The sequence below is a fragment of the Octodon degus genome, unplaced genomic scaffold (genome assembly GCF_000260255.1).
Source record: "Octodon degus isolate 3935 unplaced genomic scaffold, OctDeg1.0 scaffold00211, whole genome shotgun sequence".
Taxonomy (NCBI): domain Eukaryota; kingdom Metazoa; phylum Chordata; class Mammalia; order Rodentia; family Octodontidae; genus Octodon; species Octodon degus.
Genome location: NW_004524787.1, coordinates 2576859 through 2583151, shown reverse-complemented (window position 1 = coordinate 2583151; position 6293 = coordinate 2576859). Strand labels below are relative to the sequence as shown.

At 37.1% G+C, this 6293-nt stretch overlaps 1 pseudogene; it reads right to left on the bottom strand.

Annotated features, from left to right (window-relative positions):
- Positions 1–4482: 4482 nt before the first annotated feature.
- On the bottom strand, positions 4483–4601 carry LOC111813679 (annotated as a pseudogene).
- Positions 4602–6293: the final 1692 nt, after the last annotated feature.

The window sequence follows — 6293 nt, the reverse complement described above, 5'->3', positions numbered from 1 at the left end:
GGGAAAGATATACAGGGTGTTCAGGGTCTCACTACTAGATCAGACTCATAGTGATCTGCCTGTTTACAGCCTCCCAGGTGCTGGCATTATAGGCATTCACCACCATGCCTAGTCTCAATTGCCATCTCAGTGCCCCCCGGGGCGAGGCCAGCATGGCAAGCCCTGGGATCAAACCCCTGGCCCCTGAGTCTGCTTGCAGGCACTTAATCTGCTGAGTTATTTGACTGGCCCTCAATTGGGAATCTTTTCTTTTGTGGCATTGAATTCTTTACTTAAAAAAAGGTTTTTTTCTTTTGAATACACAGTACCACCTCTTCTATTTTTAGAAAGTCTCCACAAGTTTGAAATATCTCAATTCTCAAAAACAATAGGCTTTTTAAACATAAGACTTGATTACCAGAAACAATATCAGTTTACATATCAGTTTCATATCACTACTCATTTCCATTATCAATTTATCTTTGATGCAATCTGGGAAAAATTAAGTACTAGTCACTAGATACCTATTTAAAATCTGACAAAATTATCCATTATAGGTATTTAGTGAGATATATACATTTAAAATTCAGAAGGTAACAAGTTTAAACTACTTTAGTTACTTTATGACAAATATTTACCCAATCAAAACAATAAGAATTAAGACTTTTCCAGTTGAATTACTGACTATATAAAAGCTATTTTCAAGGACCAGGGACAAAGCTCAGTCACACAGCACCTGCCTGGCAAGCACAAGGTCCTGAGTTCAAGTCCTGATAGAAAAAAAAAAGCTATTTACAGCATTTTCTTCTGGGGATTAAAAATATATTATTCCCCTGCTTACTTAAAGGAGGAATTACAAGTTCTTTAGTAAGTTATTAAGAAGTATTAATTCTGGGGCCAGAGAGATGGCTCAGGGGGCCGGGGAGATAGCCCAGTAGGATAAGTGCTTGCCTGGCATACGCAAGGATCTGAGTTCAATCCCCGGTTCCACCAAAAACAAAACAAAACAAAACAAAACAAAACAAAAATACACAAAACTCATTTTTAAAAATTTGTTTAAAAACTCCATCTTTCTCTTTAGAACTTGTATCATTAATTCCTACTTGACCGAAATTTTTTGCAAGGGCACCAAGTTCATGATCTAAACATGTATAAAATAAGGAACTGAATGAGTCACTGTCTTAACAGAATTTGGCAAATAAGAATGGCCTAAAAGAAAGAAAGAAACAAATAAAGAATGAAAGAAACAAAGAAAGAAAGAAACAAAGAAAGAAAGAAACAAAGAAAGAAAGAAACAAAGAAAGAAACAAATAAAGACAGAAAAAAAGGGGGGAGAGAAAGAGATGGGGAGGGAGGGAGGGAGAGAGAAAGAATGAGAATATGAATATATCTTTTAAGTAAAAAAGCATAATTCTGTATGCCTAGTGCCCCATAAAGGGAATGCAGGGAAGAGGGAAGTAGCATATTCCTATATACATTTCTTGGTATTCTAGTTGTCTTTCAACAACACATTACAGAGAAATATTTTATCATGAAGCCATTGCCCTCTGCAGAGCAATGCTTTATGATTTTCAATAATGTACTTTACATATAAATAAGTTTAAGTGCAAAAGAGTTTTCAGCATCTCCTAAATGTAATCTGATTTATGATTTTTTTTGATTATGAGTTTTGAATGGTTGGTACTTTTTCTCTTTAAACCATAAAATATACCGAAATTTTTTTGATTTTAATTCTATTTTCCTACACTTTTATGATATCTGTATTTAGAGAAGTATGTTAAAAAACACTTATTACAAAAAAACTCAAATGAGGCTTTCTATGATCTATTAATCCATAGTACAGCACTGTTAAATCTTTGACCTGGTATATCAATTCCTTTGGTGAATGTCATGGGTCATTTCTTTATAAAAGGAATTTACGAAGAGGACCAGCAATATGGAGAGAGATTGCCTCCTACCCACACCCCAGAAAAATATCAAGTTAATCAGTAGTTTTGAGCAGTTATGTAAAATATGAAAATACAATTTACTGCTGCAATTTTCATATTAAAGGCAGTTAAAAACTAATAATATTTCCAAGATTTTCTTTCAAGGTTAAACAGGTTAACAAAATTGACACAGACCACTGTGGAGACATGTGTGTCTAGCTAACACAAAAAAAGTGTATAATTTTGTAAAAAGCATTAGCTGCTAATTAGCAGTAGGAACAGTGTGCACAATTTGGTGGCTGGCCAAGGTATTAATTTTTTTTCTTCAAGTTATTTCTACCGCAGACATATTTTTGAAGTCCACCCACCCCTGAGTTCAGCAATTATACTTTTAGAGTGTAAAATTGTATGCCCTTAATTAACAACATGTAAAAACCTACAAATTGCCATCTACACAGAGATTAAAAACAATTTTAAGATATTCTTTACCAATTGTTAATTGGATGATTTTACTGGCGTACATATTTCAGACCTTTCAACTTACTGGCTTTTATTTTTAAGCCCAAATCAATTATTCTATTCATGCATTAGTAAAAATAACGTTAGTAGAAACAGATTTTGCAAATGTGAAAAGGTAATTTATAAAATACATTAATCACTTTTTAAAAAGAGAACCTAGTTGTAGTATCACTAACTTACATGGTACTGAGAATGGGATCTTTGAATTTTTTTTATAGAAAAATTTTATCTAAATGTAAGCAAAGTCTTTTCAACAACAAGAAAACAAAAACAAAACAAATTCCTCCAGGAAAAACTATATTGCTGTGTGATACAAATAAGCAAACATACCGTTTTACAGTGTATTTTGCCTAAATTTTAAAATAAAAATGTCCACACTCTTTTGTTAAAATATTAAGCCTCTGTCAAAAATGTATTTCTTATTTTAAGGTACAGGACTGAAGGACAAGATGATACTTACAAGTAAAGAAAATTTACAAGAAAAAACGACAAAAGTTTTTCAATTAAAGTACTATAACATTCAAACTTGACCTAAAACAAAAAAGAAATAAGATTGCAAACAAAAATGTTTATGGATTTTTCAAACATAAATAAATGAAATAGTGTTTAGGCAGTAGGGCTCATGCTGATGGCTAGCAGGAAGTAACAGTGTTCCCAGTAGGTCCTTGAATTCACCTTTAGTAATTTTCTCTGTTCCCAAATGCATAATTGGTAATGATATACTTAGTACTTGGAAGAATCCTCACATTTGTTTCTTAACCTGTAGTGTCAGGAGTATTATGGTTGGAAAAGCCAAGTGGAGTTGCCTTTACCTGCTAAAATAGTACATATTAAATATCATATCCACGGAAATATTACAGATATTAGTTACACTGTCAATCATACTTGATAGGAAGCAGAGGGGCCAGGGAGATGGCTCAGTGGAATAAGTGCTTCCGGGGCAAGCGCAAGGGCCTGTGTTCAATCCCCGGTTCCAAAAAAAAAAAAAAAAAAGATAGGAAGCAGAAGTAGTGGTTCCCACTATATCTACATTTAATTCTTCCATGTGGGCCTTTTCAGGAGATGGATAGGTCTTGGAGAATGATGCTGGATTACCATAAACTGAACCGAATGGTGATACCAATTACATCTGACTGTGTAAGAAGTGTTTTCCCTGCTTGAGCAGATTACTAGATCTCCTGTTCCTTGCTATGTTTAGACAAGTTAATTATTTTTCATACCTATCCATAAGGATTACTAGAAACAATTTGTTTTCAGATGGCAAGGTCAGCAAAACCCTTCATTGTCATATTAACTTATCAATCCTGTCATAACTTAGTTCACAGGCATCTTGATCATCTTTCTCTCCCACAGGCTTTTACACTGGTCTATCACATTCATGGTATTATGCTGACTGGTCCTAGTTAGCACGGTGTAGCATCTACTCTGAACTTGATCATAAAGCATTTGTGAGCCAGAGAATGGAAAATAAACCCAACTAAAGTTGAAGGTCCTTCTACCTCACTGAAATTTTTAAGAGTCCAGTTGTGTGGAGCATATAGAGATATCCATTCTGTGGTCAAAAGTAAATTGCTGCTTCTGGCTCCCTGAATAAACAAAAATGCACAATGCCTACTGAACCTATTAGGATTTTGAAAGGCAACATATTCCTCACTTCACTGCTTCACTCAAGCCCATTTGCTGAAGGACTCAGAAAACAGCTAGTTTTGAGTGAGGCCCAGAACAAGAAAAGGCTCTGCAATAAGGTCCAAGCTGTTGTGTAGGCTTCTCTGTCACTAGAGCTATATAATCCACTAGTTCTAATGGTACTTGAAGTATCAGTGGCAAGTAGAGATGCTGGATAGAGTCTGGCAAGTACCCATACATGAATCACAGTGGAAGACTTTAAGATTTTGGGGCAAGGCTCTGCCATCTTCTGCAAGTCTTGGCCTGCTAATAGGCCTCAGTGGAAACTAAATCCTTGACCATAGCCCGCCTCCTCACTATGCAACCTGAGTTGCCTATCATGAGATGAGTATCATCTAATCCATTAAGTCCCCTAAGGGAGGAGGGCAAAAGCCTACAGCACCTGGTATTCCCAGGCGGTCTCCCATCCAAGTACTAACCAGGCCCTACCCTGCTTAGCTTCTGAGATCAGATGAGATCAGATGCATTCATGGAGAAGAAAGTTTTGAACTAGTAGTATTTAGACAAGATATCGTGTCTGTATCTTGTACTATGAATAACTACTACAAAGACAACAATATGCAGTGTATTAATTATTGTAACTGTCCTACTAACCTGTTTTGAACCTGTCTCATTGCTACTTCTTTCTCAATAAAATTAATATAAAAAATTCATTCAGTCATAAAAGTGGACATGCACAGCAACAGTCCATCACTAAATGGAAGTGGTGTATACATGATTATGTGTGTCTGGAGTTGGGAATTTTAATCTTGGAGATTCTTAGCTTCCTTTAGTTGTCCTCACTGTTAGAAAATTTTAGATTTCCCATGCATCTTTTTTTTTTTTTTTGCGGAACTGGGGATTGAACTCAGGCCCTTGCGCTTGCCAGGGAAGCGCTTGTTCCACTGAGCCATCTCCCTGGCCCCCATGCATCTTTTGAACTCACTATTTTCCTTCTTAGATTGTCCAGAGATGCTGAGAGAAACCAGCCAACATCACTATATTTCCAACTCTGCATAAATATTCAAAGATATCATACATTGAGTTTTTAAATTCCTTATATCTCACAATCAGTGAATTAGCATAATTGTGGAGGACCACCTGAGCAGCTCTCCTTGAAAGAAGAGCAACTGTCTCCATTTTGACTGAGCCTGACCCTATTTCCTTGTATTGTTCTGTACAGAGCTGGCTAGGACTTCTGTTTATCCTTCAGGTGGGCTTAAGCAGTGTATATTGGTCTAGCTGAGGTGCTGGTGATAGTCTTTGAAAGTGGCATGCTTGTTTCCCTGGTAACCTATACCTGTTGCTCTTTAATGTGAGCCAGTTTGAGACAGGACCATAGAGCTAATGCTCCTTGCTGCCAGCTGGGATCGAGCCTCTAGATAGAGGCCATGACTTCATGGGGCTTGAAAGACTACATCAAAGCTGAAGCACCAGACTTACAAAAACATTAGATACTATATAATGCAGATTACTCTCTCTGCATATCCTCTCTGCAATCGCAGAGGTAAATTTAGGCCACCCACCTAGCTCAGCTCATAGTAGTCTCTTTCCCACAATTCTCAATCAATCCGCAAACCACTCCTCCACTGAATAAAACTGGCTGAGGCCCTGGATCACTGCCTTGGTTCCAGAAAGCCATCTTCATGGCTGGATTTAGAGCCCCTTGACTCTCTGATGATTGAAAATATAGTTTAGTGTCTTTATTTTTGCCGTGGGTTGCATTGAAAGTAGTACATGACTCTCTTTCCCACAATTCTCAATCAATCCGCAAACCACTCCTCCATTGAAAGTGGAATCAACTTGATGAGATTTCAATAGTGTAACTTTGGGATTACAAATATTGGCTTCCTGGAGGAGGACCTGGAAGAGTCTCCTACACATAATCAAGTGGATCTATATTACATTAAACAGTTCACACAAAGGACTACCAGCATTCCCCACATTAGTAGGAAAAACTGGCATCTTTAGCCTTCATCAAAATACAGAACCAGGATTAAAGCACCTGTTTAGGCAGATGCAGAGACTGGGGGTTTGATCCCTGGCCTGCTGTGCAGGCTCTGCCCCAGGGATGCACTGAAACAGTAATTGAGATTTGGCATGATGGCAAACATCTATAATCCCAGCACTTGGGAGGCTGAAAAACAGGAAGATCACTACAAGTCTGATCTGTGTAGTGAGACCATGTAGAACTTGTATTAA